Source organism: Rhinopithecus bieti, unplaced genomic scaffold, assembly GCF_001698545.2.
Source record: "Rhinopithecus bieti isolate Rb0 unplaced genomic scaffold, ASM169854v2 scaffold_20153, whole genome shotgun sequence".
Taxonomy (NCBI): domain Eukaryota; kingdom Metazoa; phylum Chordata; class Mammalia; order Primates; family Cercopithecidae; genus Rhinopithecus; species Rhinopithecus bieti.
In genome coordinates this window covers 615,228-628,157 of record NW_016809845.1, presented here as the reverse complement: position 1 = coordinate 628,157, position 12,930 = coordinate 615,228, and the positions used below count along the sequence as shown (strand labels likewise).

The 12,930-nt window shown below is 39.3% G+C and overlaps 1 long non-coding RNA gene across 1 annotated transcript in view; it reads left to right on the top strand.

Annotated features, from left to right (window-relative positions):
- Positions 1-242: 242 nt before the first annotated feature.
- The window catches only part of LOC108541201 (uncharacterized), a 34,385-nt gene continuing 21,697 nt past the window's right edge, over positions 243-12,930 (top strand). The window contains exon 1 of the long non-coding RNA XR_001888897.1: positions 243-530. This is a non-coding gene — a long non-coding RNA (uncharacterized LOC108541201). The remainder of the gene's footprint in view (positions 531-12,930) is intronic.

The following is a 12,930-nucleotide window of genomic DNA, read 5'->3' as shown; positions in this document are numbered from 1 at the left end:
GAGGACAGGGTAATTAAAGACAAGAAATATCCTGCTACACTGCAGGCCGTCCAGAATGGACTCATCCAACCCTTTCGTAAGCATAATTTTTTTCAAGCTAATTTGCCTACCGGTATCCAACAAAATGGAATTGTTCTGCAGCTGTGATTCATGTGCCTTTCAGTGGATCTCAGTCCTGTGTGACCTCACAATACAGTACAGATTTTAACTGAGACACATGGAAACATCAGGTGAGCCCCCCTCTCAGAGAAGCCTCTCAGCTCCCTGGGCCTGTGGTCACAGACCTTATAAGTTGGGATGATTCATATCCATCATGTTCACAGCAACATTCACAATCCCAGGACTGCTCCCAGATCATCATAGTCTATTTCTGAAGGTGGTGACCCCAATGCCATTGCTATGGGGCAACCGGGAACGTATGTTCCTCCAGCCTCTGGCACAAGCAACAGTCCCATTGTAAGGCAGCGGAATCCAGGGTAAATAAATGTTAGACACACCAGCTCCACCACTGACTGGCTGAGCCGTCTTGGGTAAGATTACTTGCCTCAATATTTCTAAAAGTGTAAAATGTGGATAGGATATTATTATCTAATTTATGGAGTTATTTCAAGGATTGAAATGAGATAATCCCTTGAATGTTAATTTCTTCCACTTGTTCTGAATGTGTTTAAGCCCTTAGTATTCAGGCAGTTGCAGCAGGGTTCATTTAATTTGGAATAGAGGGAAGGAGAAAGAAGGGAAGAAATAAATCAGGAAAGAAGAAAGACTAAAGGGAGGAAGAAGGAAGGAAGGAGGGAGGGAGAGAGGAAGAAAAGAAGGAAGAAACTGACAGAGGGAGGGAGGAAGGATAAAGGAAAGGAGGAAGACAGAGGGAGGGAGGCAGAGATGGGAAATTTAAATTCTTTAGTTGGCTGTCTCATGGATCTACAGTCAGAAGGAGTGGCTCTGGCTGTACAGATAAAGACTGTAAATATAACTGGCAATAAAAGGGAGGTAAATAGTATAAGTGATCATTGGAATCTGGGTTTGATTCCCAGATTATGGCAGGGAAGGTAATTGGCATTGATTGATCATCTATATCAAATTTGACACTGTGTTTGACATTTTACTCACACTCTTTTCATACAGTTGGTGAGTTTCTAGGCTCTAATTTGAACCCACATTTCTATCTACATCTCTGATTTCGCAGAGGTCAAGACCTAAGTTCCTTTCCTAGTCTCGTTTGGCCTGTTGGGTCTGTTTGTGTCCTGGAGAGATGGACTCTCCACTTGTCTGGTTGTCAGCTTCCTCCCCAGCAAGTTCTTGGGTACCCCCATTTCACAAGGCTCCAGAGAGAAGCTGTCAGATTTTCCACCCTGGGTGAGAAGATGGAGAAAGGCCCTAAACTTTATCTTCATGTGCCAGGACCCACAGGCTCAAGAAGTGCAGTCATTTCTTTGTTAAAAACATAGCTGAGTTTGGGGTCTCTGTCTGCATTGAAAGTACTTCTGGCTTCATGCTCAAAACTAATCACATATCCCTCTCCTGACCTTCCACAAAAGATTACAATTTGAGCTTCCACAGGCAAAGCAATTTTTGTTTACAAACCCTGGATCTAAAAAAGCATCAAGATATCAAGTATTTTAATGTTTATGGGCCTTTGTCCTACTTATTCCTTCTGCCTGCTTAGTTTTCCCTGGTACTTTCACATCCCATCCCCCTAGCCTGGTAAATTAGTATGGATTTTTCAACATTATCCCAATAATCACCTTCTCCAGGGAGGCTTCCCTGATTATACTCTTCCCTCCAAATTGGATTTGGGTCTGTCTTTCTGGGACTTCCATTATCATCATCATCACTCTGAGGGTTAAGTGCCTCTTTGAGCTTCTGTACTCCTTAGTATACCAAGTTCCTCCAGACATACTCTATGGCTTGATTTCTATTCCGTAATACCTACCTATTCGTGCTGAGATCTAAGGAGGTTCACCCCCCAAAAAATGGTCACACTCAACTGGATTAATTAATCTGATCAAGATGTTGAGGTCCCATGGAATCCAAACAGCTTTAGCAATTCAAGCAATTGTTGTTAGAAGAATCCCAGCATGTTTGCATTACGACGAGCACAGTTAAAACTCATTAGTATGTCTCATCCGTACTCCCTGGAAAGGGAGTGAGATTTATTTAGACCAGGCCGTTTAATCCAGCTTCCTTCACTACATTCGTCTATAGCCACAGGAACTAAGAAGAAGGTCAGAAATTATCCCATGATTTAATCAATGCAAGAGCTAATCTCGGCAGTTCAAATGAAAGGAACCACCTGTCCATTAGCAGCCCTTTCTTTGGTTATCATTACAGTTCAGTCTGAAAGTGAAATTTTCCTTTTGTTCCTGTTTTCTTCTCCCTGGCATTATACAGTGCTGTGGGACAACCCTTCTCAAATCCACATGCATCTGAGAATCAACTGAGGATTAATCAACCAGATTCAGTTAAAATACTGAACCTGATTCAGGAAGTTTGGGGACGGGTCTGAGATTCAGAGATTACCACAAGCTCCCAGGCTAAGCACTGCTGCTGCTGGTCCATAGAGAGGGTAGCAAGAGTATAGAGACACAGTTCTCAACCTCAGCTGTAAATTTCAGTCACCTGTGGAATTTGATAAAACGTTCATTCCTGAGCCCTGTCTCAGACCATTTAAATCAAACTGTGGATGAGGCCCAGGCACGGTATTTTGTAAAATCTCTTCTGGAAATTCCAACGCATAGCCAAAGTTGAGAACTGTTGGCCTAGACTACAAAGTGTTCCCAAAATGTAATCACCAGAATAGCAGCTTCAGCATCACCGGAAACTTGTCAGAAATACAAATTCTCAGTAAATAGATACACAAAATGGTGGTCTACACAATAAATGAAATATTGTTCAGCAATAAAACGGAGTGAAATACTGATGTATACTACGACATGAACAGACCTCAAAAATACTATGCTAAGTAAAAAGAAGGTCAACACAAAGGACCATATGTTGTGTAATTCCAGAATAGGCAAATCTATAGACACAGAAAGTAAATTAATGGTTTCTGGGTACTAGGAGTGGGAACTGGGAGTGATTTCCTAGGTACAAAGGATCTTCCTGGTGTGATGGAAATGTTACAAAAGTAGGCTGCATTGATGGTTGTACAAATAGGTAAAATTTTTAAAAATTACTGAATCGTACACTTAAAATGGTTGAACTTTTTAATATGTAAAGTCTATCTCAATAAACATAATGTAAATTTTCTTGCCACACTCAGACATGGTAAATTGGGAGTGAGGCCTATCAATATGTGTTTATCAAGCCCTCCAGGTGACTCTAAGGCACACTTATCTTTGGGAACTTCTGGTCTGGAGTGGGAAGGTCTTCAGAGGTCCCTGCTGCTAGGGTAGGGACATTGGTAGGAGTTTTAGAGTAGAACCACCAGAAAACTGCTCCAGGTCATCGCAAAGTGAAGGCAAAATAGCATTCCAGAAACAGTTAAGAGTGTAGAATACAAGCTTTCTCCTATTACTAAGAGATTTTTACTCCACTGTTTCTGGAATGTTATTTTGTAGTAGTAATTTTCCCAGGCTGCCTTCTCTTAGCCTCGGTAGCCTAATCTATAATGCGAATAAAAACAAATGCCTTTCAGGCTTGTTGTGCAGATAAAATTAGAGGACAAACATGAAAGCTCCTAACAGTAATAGACTCATATTGGGCACTTACACAGCATACAGTGAGGAGAATAACAGATATGGGTCTATTTTCCTTCACATAAACTGCCATGATTTAGCCTCTTCTGAAAAGCTCATTCTGGAGCTTTCTGTGGTACTGGGGAAGTTTTCTGCTGCTTAATTTAGAATACTTTCCTTTCCCCCGCCCCCAGCAAATCCATATTATTCTAGATCTTTTCTCGCCTTTCAGATCTTGCTTAAGGCTGCTTATTTTCTAAGACATGCATACGTATTTGCTAAGTTAAAGAAAGCTTTAGGAGAATGCCCCTGATTCAGTTCTATCCTCCTCTTTGTTACTGCCAGAGAAGAAACAGCATTTTTACCACAGAAATTGCCACCCCCGAAAGACTCCTGCTCTTATCTTGGGGAGGAGAAATTGCTCTTTGCACTCCTTAATGTAATGGGTAGACTAAACATCACAGGAGAAGAATAAGTTCATGTTCCCCAAAGCCATCCACAATATGTACTAAGACAAGCTGAGTTCAGCTCCAATGCAGCAACAAGAAGTAGATAGAATTTGCTTCCAGTAGAATATATTTTAGGGTGACATATAGCACTTTATAGAAATTGAAGCTTACGTCAAGATGTAATCAACTAATCATTGGTAATCATTGGTAATTCAGATGTGAATCAAGCTAATTTTCAGACAAACAGCCCTTCAGAAGGCCGCACTGAATTTCAGGCACAGGTGTTTACGATGAGCAGCAGCATTTGGACCAGGGAGAAAGCCCTAGAGCTGTACGGTGGGGCAGTGAGACAACGAAGCCATGGCTAAATTGCTAAGCTCTCAGTCATCTTTTTATGCCTCTGCCCACCCTTAGCAAGCCCATGAAGAGACAGAGCCATTTTCTTCTTCCCTGAAGCTCTCTTATGCCCTTGAAAGGCATTCATTTCAGTTGGCTTGGTCTTCCAGTTGCTCAGTTAATGTACCATGATTCAAACGGAAAAGGCTTCATCCCAGCCAGTATAATTTGTCTGCCATCTATGTCCCATTATAAACTTCTCTAAGGATGTGTCTGTGTCTTGTCCACTGATGTGTCCTACACCGAGAATCCCGCACATTGCAGCAGAGCACTATGCACTTAACATGCTCTATTAACAGTTAATATTCACACTGCTCCTGTGAGGACAGCATTATTATCCACAATTTATCAAGAAGTACACAGTAGACCTGGGGCATGAATCCATGCATCTCAGACATCAAAGTCCATATTCTTCATTTGTTCCCCCTTTATTTCATTCCCTATTTGTATATAGAAATAAGCAGCAAGTTTGCTGTCCTGGAACTTGACCCTCCAGTTTATCCTCTAGTTTCTGCGTTACCTGGGACAATAGAGGTTTATAAGCCTTACATGTCCATGCAGTGACAAGAGAGCAAGTCTATGCTCCCTGCTTGCCGTTTTCTAAGGCAGCCCCAATTGTTTGAGCCAAATCCATCTCTGCTGAGACCTCTGAGTCTAGTTCTGCCCATAAGCTCTTTAAACAGCTTGTTCATCCAGTCTATAACAGTAAAAATCCCTGGAACGACAAGCCAGGAATTGCTTGAAATTCCAATTAAGCCAAGTTTTACCAAAACCTTTTCCATTATCTCAGTAAGCCGCTTTCTACATTAAAAGGCTCCTCTTAATTAATTCTTTGTGCAGGTCTGTGGACATGCAATGCTTTATTATGACCCGCGAATTCAAAAGCAAGGAAATAAAGTGTAGATAAGCAGTACATTGAGCTCTTGCTATCAAATCAAAGCAGCATCATGGTGCCCTGTCTCTGGTCGTGGCTAATTGCTTTTCACATCAAAAAAGAAAGCACCCCTCAACAGACGGCTGCAGAAGACAGTAAAGGGCTCTTTCTGGTCTTTGGTATGAATAATGGCCTCCCCTAGGGGGTTGCTTATATAACTGTGTCACATCCTCCTCTAGACAGAAAACAGAGGCAGCAGAAAGATGACCCTCTATTTCCATATTTCTAGCCCAGTAGTGAATGCCTATGAGGGGATTGTTGCATGAATAAATGCATGTGATGAGAATTTTTGCATGATGCTAACGGATTGCTGGCTTCTGACATCTTACCACCAGATGACTTCCTGTTGAGAGTTCCATCATAGAGCACCCATCCTACTGAGACTGACTGCTATTCTTGTGTCTACTGTGCTCTGCCAGTCTCCCAGGTATTAAAAGGCACTGGTTTCAGAGGCCTGATCTCCCTCCAATGCAATCCTATGTAGAGACATTGAAGTAGTAGATCCCCTGTTTAGCTTAACCCAGACTTTTTTTTTTTTTTTTTTTTTTTTTTTTTTTTTTTTTTTTTTTTTTTTTTTTTTTTGAGACGGAGTCTCACTCTGCTGCCCAAGCTGAAGTGCAGTGGCGTGATCTCGGCTCACTGCAAGCTCCACTTCCTGTGTTCACACCATTCTCCTACCTCAGCCTCCCCAGTAGCTGGGACTACAGGCGCCCACCACCACATCTGGCTAATTTTTTTGTATTTTTTAATAGAGACAGGGTTTCAGCGTGTTAGTCAGGATGGTCTCGATCTCCTGACCTCGTGATCCACCCAACTCCACCTCCCAAAGTGCTGGGATTACAGGCGTGAGCCACCGCGCCCAGCCAGCTTAACCTAGTCTTGTTCACTGCCAAGTTAGAGGCTAAAAAAGTGGAATTGCTTCTACTGGGTATATAGGCTCGACCTGGTCCTCTGTGGACTTTGTGTTTCTCTGATCTGTGATGTTTGTTTATTTTCCCTTTTCACTCCTGAGTTCACCTTAACACAGACTTTTTTTTGTTTTGTTTCGTTTTAAATCACATTCCCCAGGACTACTATCACCCCGACCCCTGCAAAAAAAAAAAAAAAAAAAAAAAAAAAAAAAAAAAAAAAAATCCCTCTTACACTTTGCAATATTTCCCTTTCGTGTAGTTGTTGCTCCAATGTTAGATTTGCCCAGCCTTGAATTCTCTATGTAAAAGTCAAGGTCTCGCTGACTTAGACAGTTTCTCTGGGCAGATAAGTCAAGGCAGGAAGTCCTGAATTTGGAGTTCAACAGGATCCTTGGGAACCAGGGATCTGGCTGCATGTGGTACTAGCAGGGTGAAAAAATGATGATGAGGGGGAGAAAGGGGAGTTTCAATTCAGTCTGACAGCAGGTTTAGATTTTAACAACGCTGGGATAAAGCTTTAACAAAATTGATACCATGCCCACAAATGGGTGCTATGATGAAATATGTTCAAAGTATCTATTTCTTTCTCTGTGGCTCAGGGTACTGAGCTATAAGAGGCTGGGTCTTTACTTGTAGTTTTGTTACTCATTGTGCCGTATGAGCTGGCAACTGAATAAAGGGTTGAGAGTTGTCAGAGTCACATCTATTCTCCAGAATGTGCAGAATGACAACCTTGGTTTTCATAAAGAAGACATTCTGAAAGTATTTCTAATTGCTTTCATTGAAAACTGTAAAAAGAAATGACTCTAGCAGATAAAGTGAGATGGCTTCTGGGAATAATATCTGCCTCTCAAGATTATGCTTGATTTATGCTTCTGCATTACTGAATTCTAGGGTTCTTCCTTCTACCTCTCTCTAAAAGCCATTTCTTTATCTCCATCCACACTGATAGATGGTTTAAGTTCAAGCAAGAGCCTTTTCTCACAGGGAATATTACAGCAGCCTCCTATCTCACCCATTGCCCTACCAACTCCATGAAATGCTTGGAGCTATCCTTATAAAATACAAAACTGACCATGTGGAACCCCTAAAGAAACCCTACCATAGTCCCCATATCCCCCTCTGGGGTGAAGACCACATGCCCCCGTCATAGAGCTGAGCAAGTTGATGAGACACCACTCAGCACAAGGCAAGGCAGGCATTCATGGGAGGTGACACCAGGCCCCGCTGCTCCCCAGCCTTCCCTCTCACTTGTCTGTCTCCTTCACTGGTCTACGACTTTTTCCTTAATGTGTGTTGGCTTCCTCAGCATCTCTGTGGTTTGTTACCCCTAAAATGTTTTCAATGAGCTCATTTATGTCACCACCATTTATAAACAATTGCTTTATGTCAGGTAATGCTGAAGGCACTGAAGATATAGCCATGAACCAGAGCAGCCACTGCCCTCATGGGGCTCACCTGACAAGGAAGTTGGGTGTTTTCATGGAAGGCAGCCAAGAAGGCTTTCCTGTTAAGCAGAGATCTGAAAAAGGGGAGGGCATGGGTCTTAAGGGAACAGCGTGGCTGGAGGAGGGAGTTGTGGGGAGAGAGGAATATGGTAAACTCAGAGAGAGAGGTATAGGAGACATGTGACCAAATATAAGGAGTTTTAATTTTACTCTCAGTAAAACAAACAATTACTGGAGGACTGTAAACAAAGAGGTAACATTGCTTGGGTTTTCCAAGGATTGTGCAGGCTGCTACATGGAGAGCAAGTAGACTGAAGGGGATAAGGTAGAAAAAGGAAGGACAATGGGGAGACTATGAGGTGACAGTGGTTATGATATAGGTGGTAAGCAGTTGAATTCTGCGTACATCTAACTGGGTTTGTCTGTAGATTGGATGAGTGGTATAGAGAAAGAGAAGAATTAGGAAACAAGGAAGAATTGTTCTAACATTCTTGGCCTGGATAATTCCAATAACCTAAATGGTAAATACTCAGGGAATAGCAAGGAGGAGGAAATATGTATCTTTTCACACTGCTATCAAATGGCCAATTCCCTTCCTTACCTGTCTGCTATCTCCGCCACTTCCACCCCTCTGAGCTACTCTAACTAGAAGTTGTTCATTATCTACAGCTCAACTCTGGGTTCCTGAAGCTTCCACCCACTCATCCCAATTCCAGTCCAGGCACAGAATTCATCTAAGTCACAGTCCATTGTCAGTGGTGATGTCCCTTGTGGAACTTCCCTAAAGGCCATGCGTGACATCCTCAGCCTAGTCATACCTTCATACTTTGTCCATCTCAGACACTTCCCTCTGAGTACTTCTAGTTTTTCTATATTCCCATTAAAACTGGTATTCAGGAGGAACAAAAATTGCCAGGTGGAGTTGAAAAAAGAATTCTAGAAAGACACCTCTCATTCTAGAATAATTACTTTTTTTCTAGAATATTTACTTTTTTTTTTTTTCTTAAAGAAGGATCACACCTTGTCTACATTGCTGCCTAACCCTGTTCATGGTCTTGAGCAATCATACCACATCCTCACTTCCATACCCTTCCAGCCAACACAGGCCCTCTTATATACTCCAGGGCAAATCAGGTCCTGTATGACTCCCAGAGACTTCCCATCAATTCTGTCCTGGCCTGAGTCTCTACTGCACTGTGAACTCCCTGGCCATTCTTGCCTCCTTTCTGTTCTCATCACACACCTAACCATTGCTTTCCCAAGACCTGACACCTATCATTCCCTTGGCCTCAAAGCTTTTCCACCAACACCATCTGTGATTGGTTTAGTCTCATCTTCCGAGTTTCATCTCTGCTATTGCCTCCTCAGAGAAGCACATCTATCCTGACTACTTTATCTTAAGCAGTACCCGGTTACTTCCCACCTGTCCCTTCATAGAACCTATACCTATTTGTAATTGCCTTACTGACTTATTAAGTTATTTGTTCATTGGCTACCACTCCACCATAATGTAAGCCCACTAGGACAAAGGAGCGTGTTTGTCTTGCTAAGTGCTGTATCATCAGCATCCCTAGGGCCTAGTGCCTAGTAGGGTTGCCATGCTCTACAGGATGAATGGAGGATTCTGAGGCATGTTAAAGTGTAATTGTAAAGGCCAAAGGCACAGAAAGAAGCTGAAAATTCACTTATTTCCAAATAAATTGCTGATAAAATTTTGTGCAAATCCATCTGAAACTTTTTTTTACAAAGCTGCTTTTCTTAAAAGATGAAAACGTACCATATATGATTGTGAGTATCACTCCTTAAGAACAATATACTAGTAACCACATAATGGTAATCACATTTTCCTATTAATATATGAATCATTTGTTTATAATATATGATATTTAACATGTGATGATATGCTTAATGGTTGCCTTTTATTATATCATATTCGTGTGCCATAATTTAAATACAGTTTATTTTCAGATGCTTAATCTCCCCTCTCCCAATTTGGGAGTCCATAAATAATATTTCATGGAATACATTTTAACAAATTTAAGCACCTATTTCTAATTATTTACCTATCATACATACATAAAAGTAGATTTGCTGGGTTATTTTTTATTCTTTTACTTATTAATTTATGAGTTTTTTAAATTTTAATTTCATCTTCTAACAGTTTTTAAAATATTATTCAGTGATTTATTATTCAGTTCATAAATGTTGTATCTCTGTTGTGAATTATTCGTGTTAAAATATGAAGTACACTCAGTATATGTGTAGACCTTTGCCCGTACATTCTCATTTGTCTGATGTTAATCTTGCTACATCTGCTTTCTGCATTCCATTTGCCTGATCTACTTCTGTTCTTCTCTTCTCATACTGCTATAAAGTCCATTCTCATACTGCTATAAAGAACTACCAGAGACTGGGTAATTAGTAAAGAAAAGAGATTTAAATGGCTCAGTGTTCAACAGGTTGTACAGGAAGCATGGCTTGGGAGGTCTCAGGAAGTTTTCAATTATGGCAGAAGGAGGAAGGAGTCACGTCTTACATGCCCAGGCAGGAGGAATAGAGAGCAGGGGGAGGCGCTACACACTTTTAAACAACCAGATTTCCTGAGAACTCACTATCACCAGAACAGCAAGGGTGATTGTCCCCATGATGCAATCACCTCCCACCAGGCCCCAACTCAACACTGGGGATTACAATTCAACATGAGATATGGGCAGGGACACAAACCCAAGCCATATCAATGACAGATTCTGTATATCTCATGTGTTATCCTCAGTTTTCTGCTTCTATGATAAATTTTGAGTGAATTTTTTCCTATATAACTTTTCAATTTTGTTTTGTAAAATCTATTAATTTTTTTTCTTAATGGATACTGCTTTTGATGCCATTCTTAGAAGGTTTTCAGAAGCTAATAATTAACATATATTTGCCATTATTTAATTTTGTTAATGCTTTCATCACTTAACTTTGTAATTCCAAAATTATTGTGTATATAGTAGAGTGAGCACTTAAATTATGTTTTCCTCTAGTGGCTTAACAATTGATTTATTTTAAAAATAGGCAATCTTTTCATCCTGGGCTTAAAAAAATTTCTATCATATATATTACCTAGAGACTTTGTTGACTATCTGGGTTTCCCTTTATTACTTGTTATTATAGTTTTCTATATTGGTTATTAATATGTTTTAAAGCATAATAGTCCCAAAGTTTTGCATTTGTTTTATGCTAGTTTCATATAGTTCATTGAAGTTTGCATTAGTCTCTTATTCTTTGATACCTCAAATAGCATTGGATAAAATTCTTTCAAAGAACAGTCTAGCTTAAACACTTATTTCTGAGGTAGTTCTTTGACAATTTTTATCATTTCCCATCACAGCTAATAATCTTTTTTCCTCTCCTAAGTTTTTTAAAAATAGATCTTGGTAATTTGTATTTTTTAAGAAAATTTTTCATGCACCAAGAATTGTATGTTATCAAGCTTGAAATGACATATTCAGTTCCCTAGTTCCATTGGAATTATTTCACTTATTCTTACATCTATGGATATATTCTATTATATATATATATAATGTTATATATTTTGGGGTTTTATTTCTGTTGTTTTAGTACTACTAGAGACATATCCATATTATTGTTCCTTTCTAAGAATCAGGTCTCGGAATTCTCAATTTTCATCTTATTCTAATTTATTAAGTCTTGTCTTTATTTTCATTATGTTTCCTATGTTTTCTAGGAAGTTTTGTTGTTACTTTCTTGTTTCTAGAATTAAACATTTGTTTCATTAGTTTCTTATTTAGTAATACTAAATAATTACGCATGTGAATTTTTTGAATATAGCTTTGTGTGAGGTAATGTTTTAGCTACAGTGCTAGCTTGATACTAACTTTGAAAAAATATTTAAAGATAATTTTGTTCTCTGCTTTAATCAAGAGTAAAAAATGTTTGGAGCTTTTTGGTTAATTTTCTGTTATTTAGTTTTAAATATGTTAATTATCTTTATACTTATAATTATTAAGTGGTTATTTTATCAAAATATGTTAGTTAGTGTTAAGTATTTGGTTTATTTGCATTATAATTTGTCAATTGTGACAGAATTTCTACTCCTGAGTTAGTGAGATTCTTTTTTAGTATTGGCTATGATTTACCTGTGTAAATATACTGTTGGCATCAAAAATGTCTTTTCTATAAGTGTATATTTGATATACATGTATTAATGAAACATTAATTAATGAAGTCCTCCATATAATTTAAAGAAATTGTTCTCTTCTCAATGTGTTAAAGACAGAAATTTGTTTTGGACTCTCACTATAACTATGTTATTATCAATTTCCCTTTCATCTTCTAACAGTTTTTAAAATATTATTCCGTGATTTATTATTCAGTTCATAAATGTTGTATCTCTGTTGTGAATTATTCGTGTTAAAATATGAAGTACACTCAGTATATGTGTAGACCTTTGCCCGTACATTCTCATTTGTCTGATGTTAATCTTGCTACATCTGCTTTCTGCATTCCATTTGCCTGATCTACTTCTGTTCTTCTCTTCTGAAGTTTCTGTTTCAAGTCTGTCTGCAAATAGATTTATTCTGGTTTACGTTCGTGTTTTGAACATGTGCGAGACATCACCTTTAATAATTTGCATTATTTCTATAGCTTAAATGCTTTGGTTTGCTTCAATTCTCTAGTAATCCCTTGCTGTATTTTTTTTCTTCTTTTAGTTCTTGATTTTTTTTTTTTTTTTTTCTCAACTGCTTTGGAAGTAGTAGCTTTCATAGGTAAATTAATAACTTTGTTGAGGTATTTCTGAGAGATGAAATCAGCTGGGCTTCTGGGTTGGGTGGGGACTGGGAGAACTTTTCTGTCTAGCTAAAGGTTTGTAAAAGCACCAATCAGCACTCTGTAAAACACACCAATCAGCGCTCTGTAAAACGCTCCAATCAGCAGGATCATAAAAGTAGCCAATTGCAGGGAGGATCGAAAAAGGGCATTCTGCAGGAGGCTGAGGCAGAGAATCACTTGACCTGGGAGGCGGAGGTTGCAGTGGGTCAGGATTGCGCCACTGCACTCCAGCCTGGGCAACAAGAGTGAAACTCCATCTCAAAAAAAAAAAAAAGA